This window comes from Canis aureus, chromosome 30, assembly GCF_053574225.1.
Source record: "Canis aureus isolate CA01 chromosome 30, VMU_Caureus_v.1.0, whole genome shotgun sequence".
NCBI lineage: Eukaryota > Metazoa > Chordata > Mammalia > Carnivora > Canidae > Canis > Canis aureus.
Genome location: NC_135640.1, coordinates 31,318,360 through 31,336,095, shown reverse-complemented (window position 1 = coordinate 31,336,095; position 17,736 = coordinate 31,318,360). Strand labels below are relative to the sequence as shown.

The 17,736-nt window shown below is 44.4% G+C and overlaps 1 long non-coding RNA gene across 2 annotated transcripts in view; it reads left to right on the top strand.

Annotated features, from left to right (window-relative positions):
* Nucleotides 1-59: 59 nt before the first annotated feature.
* Nucleotides 60-17,736, top strand: part of LOC144301833 (uncharacterized) — a 93,834-nt gene continuing 76,157 nt past the window's right edge. Inside the window, exons 1-3 of one of the 2 annotated variants that reach the window (XR_013368733.1) lie at nt 60-250; nt 2,037-2,150; nt 7,499-7,550. This is a non-coding gene — a long non-coding RNA (uncharacterized LOC144301833). Of the gene's footprint in view, nt 251-2,036; nt 2,425-7,498; nt 7,551-17,736 lie in introns of those variants that run through there. The other variant, XR_013368732.1, reaches the window with a different exon arrangement.

Sequence of the window (17,736 nt, the reverse complement as noted above, 5' to 3'; positions counted from 1 at the left end):
CCGCGCCCCGCCCACCCCAGCCCGCAGCCAATCGCCGCCCGCGCATCCGGCCCGCGCCCCTGGGGGCGTCGGCACGTGAGTGGCCAGGAGGGGCCGGGGGGCGGGACCACGGGGGCCGCGCGGGGAGCCTCGCGCCCCGCGGCGCCGGCTCCCTCCGCCCAGCGGCTCTAAAACGCCCAGAAACATGGAACTGTGGAAAAATTCGGCCTTTCCCTTCCGATCCGTACGTCCGCGAGATTGCGACAGCGAGGTATCCGTGGCGCGCCTCCGATATCCTAAGTCGCTTTGTTTGCAAGTGTCCTTGGTGATACGAACGTGGCGAAGACGGGCGCATCCGTTCCTGGGAGATGGGGGGCGCGTCGAGCCGGGGGCTTTCGGCCGTTTCCATTGCTTGTCATGGTTTTTTTTTTTTGGGGGGGGGGGTTCTGAGGCTGCGTGAGGTCGGCGCGTCACAAGCCCCGGCCTCCCCTTTTCTTCGGTGGGTCGGCCCGCGCCCCGCGCCCCGCGCCCCGGTCCGGCCGGCGGAGTCCGCGTTCTCTTGGCCCTTCCCTGTGTGACGAGGCCGCGGCGCGCGCCGGCCTGGGAGCGCCCTCGTGTGTGGTCGGGGCCTGCTCCCGGGCGGGCAGGCTCATCCCCCCGGGCCGGAGGACTGCTCGGCCTTCAAGGGAGACCTTTCAAAAACATGTGAAATGAGCCGACAGGGCGCCTGAGGGGCTCCGGGGGCGAGCGTCTGCCTTCGCCTCAGGGCGTGACCCCGGGTCACGGGATCCTGTCGTCGTCGTCCCCCTCCCCCAGCCCAGGGCGTGATCCTGGAGACCGGGGATCGAGTCCCACGTCGGGCTCCCTGCATGGAGCCTGCTTCTCCCTCTGCCTGTGTCTCTGCCTCTCTCTCTCTCTCTCTCTGTGTGACTATCATAAATAAATAAAAATTAAAAAAAAAAAAAAAGAGGTGGGATTACAGCCTCCGGTCCATCTTTCCAGCACCCAGTGAACATGTTTATCCTCAGAATACACAAAAAATAGTTTGTACTGTTTGCTTATTTCATTTCTTTAAATGATTTATTTATTCATGAGAGACCCACAGAGAGAGAGAGAGAGAGGCAGAGACACAGGCAGAGAAGCAGGCTCCATGCAAGGAGCCCGATGTGGGACTCGATCCCGGGTCTCCAGGATCGCGCCCTGGGCGGGGGGAGGGGGACGACGACGACAGGATCCCTGAGACTGTGATCCTGAGACTCCAGGAGCACACCCCGAGCTGCAGGCGGCGCCAAACCGCTGGGCCACCCGGGCTGCCCTTTTTTAAGATTTGCATTTATTTATTCATGAGAGACAGAGACACAGGCAGAAGGAGAAGCAGGCCCCATGCAGGGAGCCCCACGGGAGACTGGATCCCAGGTGCCCCGGGTCACGCCCTGGGCCGAAGCCGGCACTAAACCGCGGAGCCACCCGGGCTGCCCTTATATATATATATTTTAAAGATTTTATTTATTTATGAGAGGCACACACAGAGAGAGAGAGAGGCACAGACACAGGCAGAGGGAGAAGAAGCAGGCTCCATGCAGGGAGCCCAACACGGGACTCGATCCCAGGACTCTAGGATCAGGCCTAAACCGCTGAGCCACCCAGGCTGCCCTGTAACACTTTTTACTAAGAATTTTTTTTTTTCACTAGGAGGGTGAATTTGTTGGCTGCAGTATGGCTTTGAGAATCCAACCCCGCCCTCCCCCCACACACACACTTTTTGTCCCGGAGAGTAATTTGATAAGCCCCAGGGGAGGGCGGGGAGGGAGCACGGAGGGGAGCAGAGTCTGCATCTTCCATCCCCACAGGGCATGCCTGGCCAGCAAAGGTGGCTGAACTGTTTTTGGAGGAAGTGATGGGCTTGCCTTCGTGTGGAAGTGTGCCTTAGACTCACCCCAGGGGCTCGGGCAGCTGGGCCTGGGATGGGAACCCAGTACTTAAACTCCTAACTCGTTCCCAGGCAGCCCTGGCGCTGCTGGTCTCAGACCTCACTTTGAGAACCCGTGACTTTGCAGGTGTTCGTCAGGCAGATTGGGGCCATGAGCTGGACCTGCTTGACTCCAAAGCACAGATTGGGGAAAGTGTCCTGAAAAGAAAAGTGGAAACAAGGAGACCCGGATGGGCGCCAAGTGAGAAGAGCTCTGCCTGCTGGGGATTTCTGTTGTTTGCTTTGTGGGATTTTTAAATCCTCCCCGTTTCCTGAGAACTCTTCACCACGAGCCATATTTCCCTCTTGGACTCAGGAGGATTCAGTTGTGAGGATGACAAAATACTGAGGCCGCCTTCAGAGCCAGAGTGAAACTAGGACAGAGGCTGCTTCAGCCACATCTGGGCTGCACTTGATTTTGTTTACTTATGTAGACCCTTGGACTCTAAGCCGTCCTCAATCAAAGATGCACAATCCACGTTTTTGTTTTTTTTGTCATCTATCTAGAAAGTGCACATATTTGTAATTTTGCTGCTTGTACTTACTAGTATTCTCCAGATAATTGGCACATACTAGTAAGTTGCATAAATGTGCAAATGCTAGCCAAAGGGCCTTTGCCCAAGGTCTAAGTTTCTTTGGGTTCCAGGAAGTTAGGGAGTCAGGTTTCAGTTCATTGTATGAACCTGCCAAAGCACCAGCCCAGGGGCCAACCCATGGATACAAAGAGTGACCCTGAGACAGAGAGTTGGTCCTCTTTTGAAATACTAAGATGAAGCCTGGACAGCCCCCCGTTTTGGTCAGTGGAAGGGCTTTGTCTCCCGAAGGTTTAGAGAACCCCGGAGGTATTCTAAATTCCTTCCCAGTACTGCCATCCCACCTGGGCAAGGGGGTCCCTGGCCCTGGGTCCGCATACTTTAGAAGGCCCTGTTCTGTCCCTTCCAGAGCCAGATCTATGGGGGAGAATCTGTAGAGCCAAGAGAGTGAGTATTCCTGCCCAGAACTTTACCCCTCTTTCTGGAACAGGGTTAAGGAATTTATTTATTTATTTTTAAAGATTTTATTTATTTATTCATGAGAGACACAGAGAGAGAGAGAGAGAGATTGGCAGAGTGAGAAGCAGACTCCATGCAGGGAGCTGGACATGGGACTCAATCCTGGGTCTTCAGGATCAGGCCCTGGGCTGAAGGCAGCGCTAAACTGCTGAGCCACCTGGGCTGCCCCGGTTAAGGAATTTAAATACAGGCATACGCCGTTTTATTATGCTTCACTTTATTGCACTTTACCTGCAGATGTTGCATTTTTTACAGATTGAAGGATTGTGGCAACTTGATGGAGCAAGTCTGTTGGCACCATTTTCCTTTTCTTTCTTTTTTTTCCCCAGAGATGTTATTTTTAAGTCGTCTCTACATCCAACATGGGGCTTAAACTTACAACCCTGAGATCAAGAATCACACACTCCACTGACTGATCCAGCCCGCTGCCCCTTGGCACATTTTTCCAGCAGCGTTAGCTCACCTCATGTCTCTGAGTTACATTTTTGGTAGTTCTCGCAAAATGTCAAACTCTTTTATTATCCATTATATTTTTGTTATGATGATCTGTGTTCAGTGATTATGACTGGCTGAAAGCTCAGATGATGGTTGGCATTTTTTTTTAGCAATAAGATATTTTCAAATTAAGGTTTATACTTTTTTAGACATAATGCTATTGCACACTTATTGGACTATTGTATAGTATAAAAGTAACTTATACATTCAGTAGGAAATTTTATGCAACTTGCTTTATTCCAATATTCGCTTTATTGCAGTGGTCAGGAACCAAACCCACAATATCTCCAAGGTATCTTGTGATCTTGAATAGTATTTATGTCCACCTAAAGTAGGATATCTCTGTCTTGACATTGTTAACATTTTGGTTCAGATAACTACTTGTGATGGTGGCTGTCCTGTACCTTGTAGGACAGCATCCCTGGCCTCTACCCACTAGATGCTCGTAACACTTCCCTCTTCAAGCTATGACAAACAAAATACCTCCAGAAATTGCAAAATGTTCCCTGAGGGGCAAAATTGCCCCCAGTTGAGAACTGCTGTTCTATAACACTCATTGAATACTTTAGAATTTCTTGGCACCCTAAGCCTGTTTCCAGGTCCTGGACAGACTAAAGATGGACTGTGTCATCATGGGTATTACACCTAAGTTTGACCATAGTGCAACATGAAACCTGCCGTGGGGAAAGAAGGAAAGACCGGGTGGGGGGCTTTCATTCTATTGCCTTCCTTCCTACATAGGACTCAAAGAAGTCCAAGAATTCCATATTTGAACCTGCCTTCTAGGTTTTTTTATTAAGATATATTTGTTAAAGCAGAAGATAGGATATATTTTAATTAGTTGTTACCTTGATTTATATCATTTAAATATTTAGTGTATGGTGTGGGGGGCTCCATTTGTGCTCTTGTCCAGTCTTATAAATGTTAGGGCAGGCCATATTCATTTTAACCTTGAGATTCCATAATGGCTTTGAAGTGCTCCTGCCGTAGAATTTAGCCCCAGAGTTCATGTGTTTCAAACTGGAGTATGACCAGAGAACTCAGGTAATTTTCAAAGGTTCACTCTTGTACCAGGCCAATCCTATTGAGAGTCATTATCTCCAAGAAGTCAAACAAATCCTAAAGTACCTTGGGTTGTCTTGAATGTGGTTGGAATCGGACAGTCAGAATGGGGCACGGGTAATCAGAGAGATTTGGATTTTATAGGGAATAAGGAAGAGGGATAGAGGACTCCCATCATACTGCAACTTGTGCAGATGACCAAGCAGCTTACCCTGTGTCACTCTGGCATTCCTCAAAGTAAGAGTCCGTGTTTGGGGACCTCTGTAGTTAGGAGGTGAGCCAGAAGGTAGACCAGAAGTTCAGTCTTGCATTTCCATTCTTTTCTTCTTCCTCTGTTTCCTTTCCTTGAGCTCATTTTTCTATTTCTCTCCTTTATCTCATCTTTTTCTCTAAATCATTTTTATTTCTGTGACTTAAGGCAATTTCCCCTTTATACCTTCATTGTTCTCAGTAAATATGTAGTTTTTTGTTAATCTCTTTCACATCACACATCACAAAGGGATTATCACCACAGCCTTTGATTATAAAAGACATATTTTTTTAAGATTTATTTTTTATTTTTTAGAAAGAGAGAGAGAGAGAGAGGAGGGGGAGGGGCAGAAGGAGAGAGAGCATCTCAAGCAGACTCCTCACTGAACTGAGAGCCAGATGCAGGGCTTGATCTCAGGACCCTGAGAGTATGACCTGAGCCTAAATCAAGAGTTGGTCAGTCAATTGGCTGAGCCACCCAGGTGCCCCCTGAAAGACATAATTTTTATGTGGATTGCAAGAAAATACCAGAGCTAGGGAAAATGCAAAGAACAAAGAGAGAGGTTTTTTTAATGCTGAGAAACAAATGCACCAACAATAGGAAGCAAACAAAAAACAGTTAAAAGTGGCATTAGCTAGTTCCGCCTGCAGATGTTAGTAAAGCCCCCAAACTGAAACCTATTACCAATAAACCCTGTAAGAAGATTATATCACAGAAGCATGAAGTATCTGAGCCATTCTTAGAAGTTGGAAAGTGAAAAGTGTAAATATTAATGTAGATTGTTAGTAAGCAGGAGTGAACCATCTACAATTAGAAGTTTGCAAACTGTATTTGCAAGGTAGCTGTATAATTAATAACCTTGTCAATAACCTATGTGATATATTTTCAGCAGTTCCAGCCTGGACTCTGGCTCAGTCTAGCCCACAGTATCTCCTTGGATAATTTTCTCTAGACCTCAACTATAAATCAGAGGTACTGTGGATACACATTAGGGTGACCTGGGAGTGGGGCGCCTGGGTGGCTCAGTCAGTTAAGCACTGACTCTTGATTTTGGCTCAGATCATGATCTCATGGTCCTGGGATCAAGCCCTGCATCAGGCTCTGTGCTCAGTGGGGAGTCTGCTTGAGTCTCTCTCTCTCTCTCTCTCTCTCTCTGCCTCTCTCCTGCTCATGTGCTCTCTCTCTCTAAAATACATCCATACATCCATACATTAAAAATAAAATAAATAAAAATTTAAAAAGGAACTACCTGGGAGGTTTTTTGAAAATGCTGGGCTTGGGCCCCAATTACATTCAAATCTTCAGTATACACATATAGTGTATATGAAAACTATAAGTGCACATTATGTTACTGTAAGACATAGGATACTAACAGTGGTTTGGGGCGCCTGGATGGTTCAGTTGGTTAAGCGGCTGCCTTCAGCTCAGATCGTGATCCTGGGAACCCTGCATCAGGCTCCCTGCTCATTGGGGAGTCTGCTTCTGCCTCTAACCTTTCCCCCATCCCCACTTGGGTTTGTCCTCTCTCTCTCAAGTAAATAAAAAAAAAAAAAAAAAAAAAAAAAAGTAAAAAAGAAACTAACAATGTTTGCATTGGGAATGAACCACTTATTTTGGCCCTTCATCCCATAAGAAAAATACACCTTTATTTGGTTAAATAAGCATAACCAGGTTTCTGTTACAGGAGTCAAAAGCAGTTTCTAACTGAAAAGATGAGAAGCTACCCAAGAAGTTTTAGCAGGAATATGAGTATGCCCATGCATATGTCCATGTATATGAATGATCACAAGGCGGGTGCCTGGGTGGCCCAGTCAGTTGAGTGTCAGATTCTTGATTTCAGCTCAGGTCATGATCTCAGGGACGTGAGACTGAGCCCCACGTGGAACTCTATGCTAGTGTGGAGTCTGCTTCTCCCTCTCCCTCCACCCACCCCACCCTCCACCACCACTAGTATGCCCTTTTTCTCTCTCTAAAATAAATATATAAATAAAATCTTTTAAAAAAATAATCCGGGGATCCCTGGGTGGCTCAGCGGTTTAGCACTTGCCTTTGGCCCAGGGTGTGATCCTGGAGTGCCAGGGATTGAGTCCCTGCATGGCTCCCTGCATGGAGTCTCCTTCTCCCTCTGCCTGTGTCTCTGCCTCTCTCTCTCTCACTCTCATTCTCTCTCTCTTTTTCTGTGTCTCTCATGAATAAATAAATAAATCTTTTTAAAAAAATAAAAAATTAAAATTAAAAAATGGTCCCTAGGATATCTGAGTGTGTGGACTGACCGGGTGGGGTGAGACTAAAGGCAGTGAGTCCATTTGGGAGCCATGATAAGGTTCTGGCCTAAGGCCATTACTGGAAAAAAAGGGGAGAGATAATGGAAATGGAAAACAAGCCTCAGTGACTATCTAAAGTACAAGGTGAGGGAGGGGGAAGGAAAATGTAGTTCCCCCATTTCAGGCCTGGGGCAATGGGTAGATGGTGGTGCCATTTACCAAGGAAAGCAAGTGGTGGGATAGCAAGAGCCTCATTCAGGACAAGGTGTATCAGGGGTGCCTGAGGAACCCAGAAGTGCCAAGCTGAAATTGTCCACTTGGATATGGGTTTAATCTCAGGGTCACTTCTAAGTCTGAGCTCTATATCAAACTTAACACACATGCTTTTCAGATTTATAAAGAAAATGTGGTTATTTATTCCCTGTAGGGGATGCAATTGTCTTCATGATCTTCTACTACTTTGGGTGGATAAGAATCAGGTAAGAATCACTTTGAAACATCCCTCTTGGACAGCCCCGGTGGCTCAGCAGTTTAGTGCTGCCTGTGGCTCGGGGTGTGATCCTGGAGACCCAGGATCGAGTCCCACGTCGTGCTCCCTCCCTGCACAGAGCCTGCTTTTCCCTCTGCCTGTGTCTCTGCCTCTCTCTATCTGTGTGTGTCTCTCATGAATAAATAAATAAAAATTAAAAAAAAAGAAACATCCCTCTTTGTCTCTAGTGGTGTTCCATGTCTTAACATCTATTTTAGCTGATACCTGTATAAGCCACTTCAACTTTCTTATGGTTATTATCTTCATGGGGTATCTTTTTACTTTCAGCCTATTTGTGTCCCTGAATCTTGCAGATAGCATATATTTGGATCATGCTTTTTGTATCCAATCTGAATATCTCTACTCTTTGATTGGGATTTGTAGGCTATTCACTTTAATGTAATCAATAATATGTTTGGATTTACATTTGCCATTTTGCTCTTTGTCTCCTATATGTCTCATCTCTTCTTTGTTTCTTTGTTCCTCTTTTATTGCTTTCTTTTGTGTTAAATAGGTGTTTTTTTGTATATCATTTAAATTCTTCTGTTAACTTTTTTTTACTATTTTAAAATGTATTTTCTTAGTGGTTGCTCCATAGATTACAGCATCTAAACTTACCAAAATCTAGTTGAGACTAATACTCATTTAATTCTGGTAAAATGTAGAAACTTTACTATAATATAGCTCAATTGTCTTCCCTCTCTTTTATATTACTGTTGTTATACTTATTACATTTATATGTGGTATAAACCCCAAAATACAGTGTTACAAGTATTGCTCTACACAATCTTATGTCTTGTAAAGAAATTAAGAAGAGGGGCACCTGAGTGGCTCAGTGGTTGAGCGTCTGCCTTCAGCTCAGGTCGTGATCCCAGGATCCTGGGATGAATCCCACAGGGAGCTTGCTTCTCCCTCTGCCTATGTCTCTGCCTCTCTCTCTCTCTCTCTCTCATAAATAAATAAATTAATTAATTAAATAAATGAAATCTTTTTTTAAAAAAGAAAAGAAATTAAGAGGAGAATTTAGGCAAATATATTTATAGAGTCTTTTATATTAACCACATATTTACCATTTCCAGTGCTTTTCATTCTCTGCTATGCATCCAGTTGCCATCTGATATCACTTCCTTTCAGTCTGAAAGACTTCCTGTAGTATTTTCTGAAAGGCAAGGCTGTCATCACTTTCAGTGACAGTGCCACTGAACATGGGTATCACCTACAACACCAAATCCTGTGAGCCCCCCTCAACCACAGTGGCGTGGCTGCTAGCCCTCATGGCCCTGTCCCCGCATAGCCTCCACACCATCTGGGCTGGAGGAGATGGAAGCAGTCTTAGGCCAGAATGCCTCAGACCTGCACTATTCTTACTCAAGGTTAAGCAGCTTTCAAGCATAAACACTTCTCAAATTGTCATAAGACTTTGGTTGGTTTCCAGAGCACTGAAATAGTCACTCTTGTCAATTTTGTCTCACTTTATAGTTGCATTCTGGGGAGAAAATTTGCTGACCTTTTCACTTAACCATAGCCAGAAGTCAGCTTTCTCCCCTATATTTCTGATTCTTTAGCTGGAGAATTTACATTTTGGTGTGTTCTCAAGTAATACTGTTGGCCCAGAGACCACACTTTGAAAGCCACTGCTTTAGATTAACTCAGAATCTTTTAGATACTCAAACAGCTTTCTCATGAATTATGAGCACACATAATATTTTATTTCAAATTGCTGCAGGGTGGGGTGCCTGTGTGGCTTAGTAGAGTATGCAACAGGATCTCGGGGTTGTGAGTTCAAGACCCACGCTGGGCATGGAGCTTACCTTAAGAAAAAAATGCTGCAGAGGAACAAGCATGGAATAAAGCCAGGTCAGAAATTTCTTTTTGGTAGAAACTTTTTTTTTTTTTTAAGATTTTATTTATTTATTCATGACAGACAGAGAGAGAGAGAGAGAGGCAGAGGGAGCAGGCTTCATGCCGGGAGCCCAACGTGGGACTCGATCCCGGGTCTCCAGGATCACACCCTGGGCTGAAGGCAGCGCCAAACCGCTGGGCCACCAGGGCTGCCCGAAACTTTTGTTAGAAGCAAAGGCGACTAGATAATATTGTTAATGTTAGGTTCAAGAAGACCTGTCAGGTGAATGATTGTCTATTCAGTGCCAGCCTGATGGTTCAGGTGATTCATAACAAGACAGTGCAGGTGAATGTAACTGCCCACAGAGGCTCTTAATCTCATCAGAGTCTATGAGAAAATTGCCTAATTATTTTCTAGTAAATGCTAGTCACTTTCCAGAGGAGGTGGTTAATTATCCCAAACACCACAGTTCTCAAGACTGCCTTCCTTAGACTGTGGACAGTTTCCTGTCTCACTGGTAGATGCTGAATTTTCTCCCATTCCTGTGATTGCACTCTAGGATGGACTCTGGGCATCTTGTTGGCAGCAGTGGAGGAGGGCACTCCCATCCGTGTGATGTCATCTGGGTCTTTGTTGGTTTCTGCTGCAGAGCTGCTGGTCCAGTCTGGTTCTGGACTGATGACAGCTATAGTGTGACTGGTCCGACCACTGTCGTCTGTGGTTCAGACCATTTGTCTTGTCACCAAGTCCTCACTTCTTTGCACTCCCTACAGCCTTCTTCTGGTCCACCAATTGACTCAGTCTTTTTGTATTCCAACACCGGGGCCCATGGAAACTTCTGCGTGCTGTAGATGCTAATCATAGGCATTGCGAAGCTCTTCAGACTTCCCTCTCCTGACACTGCCCTCTACACCTAGCTTTGCTGGCCTGGTGCCATGTTGTTATGTTTCCCATGGACCCTCGCCAAGACCTTTGATCTCTTTCCATTCATTGTTGTATACATGCCACTAAAACTTAAAGTTCTCAAGATCTTCCATTTCTATCTAGATGTTTCTACCTCAGCCCTTGGAACTCACAGGGAGAGAGGAAGTAAGGACCTATGTGGCTCACCCATGTGGCTTGCTTTCTCTACAGCTCTCCTTTTTCCTTTCTTCCCACAATATTGAAGAAAAAGTGTTTCACTTGCTCCACTTCATAAGATCTCAAACTTTTTTTCAATCAAAACCCCTGGAGAGCTTGTTAAAGCACATGACTCAGCTCCATCCCCCAGAGTTTCTGAAGCAGGTCTGAGATGGAGCCACCCCCCAGAGTTTCTGATTGAGCAGGTCTGAGACAGGGTCTGAGAATATGCATTTCTAACAAGTTCCCAGGAGATGCTGCTGCTAAACGACACTTTAAGAACCACTGTTCTCGGATCCCTGGGTGGTGCAGTGGTTTGGCGCCTGCCTTTGGCCCAGGGCGCAATCCTGGAGACCCAGGATCGAATCCCACGTCGGGCTCCCAGTGCATGGAGTCTGCTTCTCCCTCTGCCTGTGTCTCTGCCCCTCTCTCTCTCTGTGTGTGACTATCATAAATAAATAAAAAAATATTAAAAAAAAAAAAGAACCACTGTTCTCTACCTTCTACCCTGATTTCTTGCTACTCCTGATTTATAGTAAAATTCTATAGGCTTTTTAAAAGGTTTAACTTTTGATTTGTTTTTGTTTTTTTTTTTTTTTTTTTGATTTGTTAATAGATGCTAAGGTACTTAGCAAATCCTTTTTTCTCAAGAAAAGGTTTTCAAACTATTACCTTCTAAGGTGGGGTGATTCTGTAGTTTACTGTCCAAACTGGAACACCTTTGAGAGTAAAATGGATGGCTACTTAAAATAATGCTAAGACCACAAGTGTAGATGGGACTGTGCTAGACATGCCAGGATGGCTGGTCACCCCATTCTATGGCCCCAAGATAATTTACTTTGGAACTCAAAGCAATCACTTATTTCCTTATTCTGGGGGGTGAACAGCCTCTCCTTTTCTGTGACAAAAAGGCCCATGACTCAGACTTGCAGATGGGAGGCTACCAGGGACTGTGATTTCAGAGACAAACAAAAACACAGTAGTTTTATATTTTCAAAACACCACATCCATCATAAATATTTATAGTTATCCACCTGTGGTCCCAAAAAGCCTTACTAGTCTAGCCACAAATAAAGGTATTTTGCATTTTCTGCTTGGCATGAGCCCCCACCAGCTTGATTGGGTCTTTGCACTTCTCTTCATCCCCAGGTGTCTTTAGTTATTTCTGGGCATATCTCTGCTACTGCCCATCATGAGGTTGTTACTAACTAAGATGGTTGGGAAGACTGTAAGTGGAGCAGTTTTGAGGGAAGATATCAGTGGTTTCATTTTGGATATAGTTCAGTTTATGATATCCCTCAGTTATGTAAGACAAAAGTAATAATGGGCCTTCCTTTTCAACATCTATCCAATTACCATAGACAGAATTGAACTGAACTGTAAAGATCACTTTCCAAGGGCATTTGCATGGCTCAGTTAAGCATCTGACTCTTGATTTCATCTGAGGTTATGATGTCAAGGTCATGAGATCAAGCCCCGTGTGGGTCTCCATGCTGGGTGTGGAGTCTACTTAAGATTCTCTTTCTTTCTCCTGCTTCTCCCCACCCCTCTGTCTCTCAAAAAAAAAAAAAGTTTTTTCCAGTCCTAGCAAGCACTTTTGATCACCAGCCCCATAGCCTAGATTTCTTTTCAGAGTCTGCACCCCATCCCATGACTGGAGGAAATCCTGATTATCTAAACCATCGAGGGTCACCCCATTCTGTATGACAGTGATGAGTTTAGGGATAAGCCTGACACCTACCCAGTGCTGGTCAGTGAGACATGAGGGGCATGCATTTGGAGGCTTCTGGGAAATGTTCCTTTTCTTTAAAAAAGATATGCAAAATGGGGTGCCTGGGTGGCTCAGTCGGTGAAGCATCTGCTTTCAGCTCAGGTCATGATCCCAGGGTCCTAGGATTGGACAGGCCCCACATGTGGATCCCTGCTCAGAGGGGAATCTGCTTCTCCTTTTGCCCCTTCCTCCGATTATCTTCTCTCTCGAGCACGTACTCTCTTTCAAATAAGTAAATAAAATCTTTTTTTTTTTTTTAATGATATGTAAAATTAATTGGTCACCATCTTCTGGATGTCCTGGGGCAACCAACTTGCAAATGTGACAAGAGCTAAACTGAGCAAAACAAGCTGAAGATGGTACAGCTGAAAGATGGCAACTTCTAACCTGTTGCTTAACTGGCTGGAACTGCCCATCTCCAGAACTCCTCTTTAAGATCATGCACCGCTTCATCAGTGAAGCCACTTCTAGATGAGTTTTTCTCACTTGTTAAGGCATCACAACTGTACAACATACAAAAGGAAGGTCATCCTAAGGAAGAAAATACAGCAAGTTCCAGGCAGTAGATAGAGTCCCAATATGTTACTGGAAAGGTCCAGCAGGACGATTTCCAATGCAAGGACCTGACTTGCTCATGAACTTCCATAGAAACTGCCTGGGTGGTCATAGATCTATACTTTTCTTTTGCCAGTGAGGGCAGGAGTTCCCACATGAGGGTATCTACACCCGTGGTTCTAGTGAATGAGGCCTGCTGTTGACTCCAGGTTCCCCCCTCATGTCCAGAACTTTTCCTCAGCACCCAGAGTAGAGTCTGTGAATTATTCTCATGCTCCTTATTCCATGCAGTACTCACAAGCACTTGTTAGAAGACCAGGATGCTATCATAATTCCCACTTTATAAGTTGAAGATTAAGACTCAGGAAGGTGGTCATAGCCTAGAAAGGCTAAAACCCAAACTTGAACCCAGATACTCTGAATTCTAAGCCAGCACTCTTCAAAGTACCATGGGATTTGTTTTAAAGCCTAAAATAACATCACTGTCCTTGCTTGATTATTCTAATTTTGCATATTAAGTATGATTAAAGGAACTAAATATAACATGCCCATGAGTCTTGATTCAAACAAAACACATATTGAGTACCTAAGGTCTATAGGATATGTTATTGGTTTTACTAAACTGTTACCAAAAATAACAGTAATCTTTTTTTTTTTAGATTATATTTTTAATTAATCTCCATACCCAACGTGGGGCATGTTCCACTGACTGACCCAGCCAGGCATCCCCCCTCCAAATAGCAATAATTAATCTTCCTTCATTCATATGCCACTTTATCAGGACTCTTTTCCCCTCTTACAGTTTTCATACAACATGTGCTTTCTGTTAAGCTTTCACATTAATTCTAGAAGCAACCTTTTTATTACTCTTGACAGTGAACACAGATTTAAATTTATAGCAGTTCTGTTGCTCATGCGTTAACTGTACATCCAGTGTCCTTCCAACCTGTTCATGTGTGTTCTTTCTCTCAAATAAATAAACCTTGTTTAAAAAATCCCTTCTTAAAAAAAAGCTTGCGTTTATTTTCATTCCCACCCTCAGTGTTTGTTTCCCTGCAGCCTCACCAGACTTTTGTAGGACCAGTCTCTCTATCCTCCAGTCTGAGAGCTTAAAATAAAATCTCATTTTTCATTTCCATTTCTTTAATTATCTTTGTTAATGAGCACACCTTCATGTGTTGTCTCCGAAAGTCCGTAAATTGCTAGGGGCCTATTATTCCCCTTTTAACTGCTGGTCCATTTCTTATTTACTCTATTTCAGACACTTTACGTGCTTTTTTTTTTTAGATCACTATCTTTTTTTTTTTTTTTTTTTTTTTTGTTCTGTCATTTGAATGAAACTTGATCTTTTACGTAAACCTAAGGCAAGAGATTGTGGGAAACTATGTTTCTACAGTGAAGGGGAATTAGCTTCTTGGTGTTGAAATTATTTGATGCAGCTGTGAGGTGGGTATGGAAAACACCTAATAAAATTATGAATCTGTGCTGGGTGCAGTTTCTGCACACACACACACACACAGAGTGTAAACAGACCAGAAATGAGGTGCATTTGAAAGTATGTCAGTGAGTGGGACTTTCTATGAATCTGTAAGAAGGCAAAAATCCCTCTTTCTTTAGATGAGAAGGCTTCAGCTGGGTTATCAAACTGGTGGTAGTCCAACAGACTACCTGTCCATCCTGATTTTCTCTTGTAACCGAGTCATTTAGTTCCTAATTAAGAAAAGTGAGGAGAGCAACTCCTGGGCATATACCCAAAAGAATTGAAAGGGTATGAACAGCTGTCTGTATACCCATGTTTATAGCAGTCTGATTTACAGTAGCTGAAAGATGGAATCAAACCAAGTCTCCATGGACAGTTGAATGGGTAAGCACAACGTGGTGTAGAAATACAGTGGAATATTATTCAGCCTTAAAAAGGAAGAAAGGAAATTCTTACACTTGCTATTACATGTATGAACCATAAATTACCTTTCATTATGCAGAGGATATAAGACAGACACAAAAGGACAAATACTGTATGATTCCACTTATATGAGGGAGCTAGAGCAGTCAGGGCCATAGACAAAGAAAGTAGAATAGTGGGTGCCAGGAGCTGGGGATGGGAAATAGGGAGGTTTTGTTAAATGGGTACAGAGTTTCAGTTTTGCAAGATGAAAAAAAAGATCTGGAGGTGGATGGTGGTGATGGTTACACTAGTATGAATGTACCTGGTACCACTGACCTATGTACTTAAAAATGGTTCAGGTAGGGCAGCCCCGGTAGCGCAACGGTTTAGCGCCGCCTGCAGCCCAGGGCGTGATCCTGGAGACCCTGGATTGAGTCCCACGTCGGGCTCTCTGCATGGAGCCTGCTTCTCCCTCTGCCTGTGTCTCTGCCTCTGTGTGTGTGTCTCTATGAATAAATAAATAAAATCTTAAAAAAAAAAAAAGGTTCAGGTAGAGGGGCACCTGGGTGGCTCAGTCGGTTAAGCATCTGCCTTCAGCTCAGGTCATGATCTCAGGGTGCTGGGATGGAGCCCTGCATCTGGCTCCCTGCTCATCAGGGAGCCTGCTTCTCCCTCTCCCTCTGCTCCTCCCCACTGCTCGTGCTCTCTCTCTCTGTCTCTCTCAAATAAATAAGTAAAACATTTGTAAAAAATTAAAAAAAAAAACAACAGTAATCGTTATGTTATGTATATTTTACCACAGTTAAAAATTAGGTAAGTGAGTAAAGGACCAGTGAAGAGGGGTGATTTTTGCCCTGTTTCACACCAGATAATTTCACACACAAGGGCATACCCAGGACCGTGGCCCTGTGACCAGTGTACACTCGCTCCTTTCACACTGGGCCACATCTCCAACCTACTGGCTATAAGAAGTCTTACTGGAAATCAGAGATGGCTCCTTGTCCAGAAGTGACAGTGCAGAATACTGCTTGGAGTGTTCCAGAAAAATGGGTGACTCACTGGACCCGTGTGTTGTGAGGTCTGTTTCATTTTTGTTGTTGAAGGAAAGCACAAGAGAACATTGTTAGGGTTTGCTTGTTCGTATTAGAGGCATTGGTGGTGGCCTTGCATTGTAGATGATTAAGGAAGGAGGGACTCATACTTCCCAGCTTAAAGCTCTTTAGTTTCCAATTTGAGTAGTGAGAAGGGGGATTTTTTAAAAAGATTTTATTTATTTATTCATGAGAGATACAGAGAGAGGCAGAGACACAGGCATAGGGAAAACCAGGCTCTTCTAGGGAGCCCGATGTGGGACTTGATCCTGGGACTCCAGAACCATGTCCTGAGCCAAAGGCAGATGCTCACCCGCTGAGCCACCCAGGCATCCCAAGGGAGATGTTTTTGCCCTGGTTCTAACCTCAGGCCCTCATCAGCCCACCCCTTCCTAGCTCTTCACCTCCAAGGAGGAAGGGTGGCTAATTCCCGTAATTTACTTATCATGTTTATTTTTCACTCTGCCCTCCCATGTTAGAATGTAAGCTCTCATGAATGCAGAGTTTTGTCTGTTTTATTGGCTGGTGTATTCCAAATGTCTGGATCAGTGTCTGGCAATCAATAAGCATTTGACAATGAATGACTTCTATGTCTACTCCAAACAGCAAGTTGGATATGAGAACTCAGGGCCTCCCATGGGGCCTGGGGACTTGTCCTCATTCCTGCCCCTTTGTCCAACAAGCCAAGACCCTCTGGTCCAAAGATCTCAGATAGGACTGAGGAGGAAGGAGAGCTGGCTAGGAGGCGTTAAGCCCAAACCTCACCTACCAATCCTGGGGGAGGGAGCTGGAGATGGGGTTGGGTGACGAGCAAGGGGCAGACTCTTACCTGTGTACTTTCTAGGGCCATTTGACTTGGCCATGATCATGTACTGTGTGAGCTTTTCCAAAATTAGTATAGTTTTTAAAAATGCTGAACTATTGAAAATACTCCCAAGCAAATCTTTATAAGATACAAGATTCACCTTTGGTTGGGACTTAAAAACAAGGCAGTCAGCCTAAAATTGGGGTGCTTATGCTAAATCCCACATCACAAAACCAAGACTTAACTGAATTACAGTCTTGGTGCTCCCAGAAATGGAATCTTAAACCAGTCAGTCAGGAATCGTGCTAGTTAGGTATCCCCCTGACAGACCCCTTGCCATCCCCTACAGGATAGTAACCTTGAAGCAACCAGCCTGTTTTTTTTTTTGTTTTTTGTTTTTTTTTTGCCTCATATAATTTCCTTCTTCCTGCTGCCTTCTGACTATAAGAGTCTTTCATTTTGTGAAGCATCTCAGGACTCTTGTCTGCTAGATTAGATGCTGCTGTCTGATTCCAGTCGATTTTTGCTCAAAGTCTAAAAATGCTTAATGTGCCTGAGTTTACTTTTCACAAGACTGAGAGGTAAATTTTTCAGTTCTCAGAGAGTTTTTTCCTCAAGAATTAAAAACAACCGAAAGCCATCTCATACGGGTGTCTTTCTTCAACTTCGACTTTGCCTGTCTTGTTCATCATCAAATCTCTCTAGTGCCAGTATAGCGCTGCCACAGAGGAAACCCTTAATAAATATTTGATGGGGCAGCCCGGGTGACCCAGTGGTTTAGTGCCACCTTCGGCCCAGGGTGTGATCCTGGGGACCCGGGATCGAGTCCTGCATTGCACTCCCTGCATGGAGCCTGCTTCTCCCTCTGCCTGTCTCTCTCTTTTTCTCTCTCTCTCTCTCTCTCTCTCTCTGTGTCTCTCATGAATAAATAAATAAAATCTTTAAAATAAATGAATAAATATTTGATGAATAAATTAGTTGGTATCAAAAGAAAATCCAAGCTGCTTATATTCCTCAATTCTGCATTTTGCTAAGGAAAGGATATTTGTGTCAAGTGTGCTACTGTG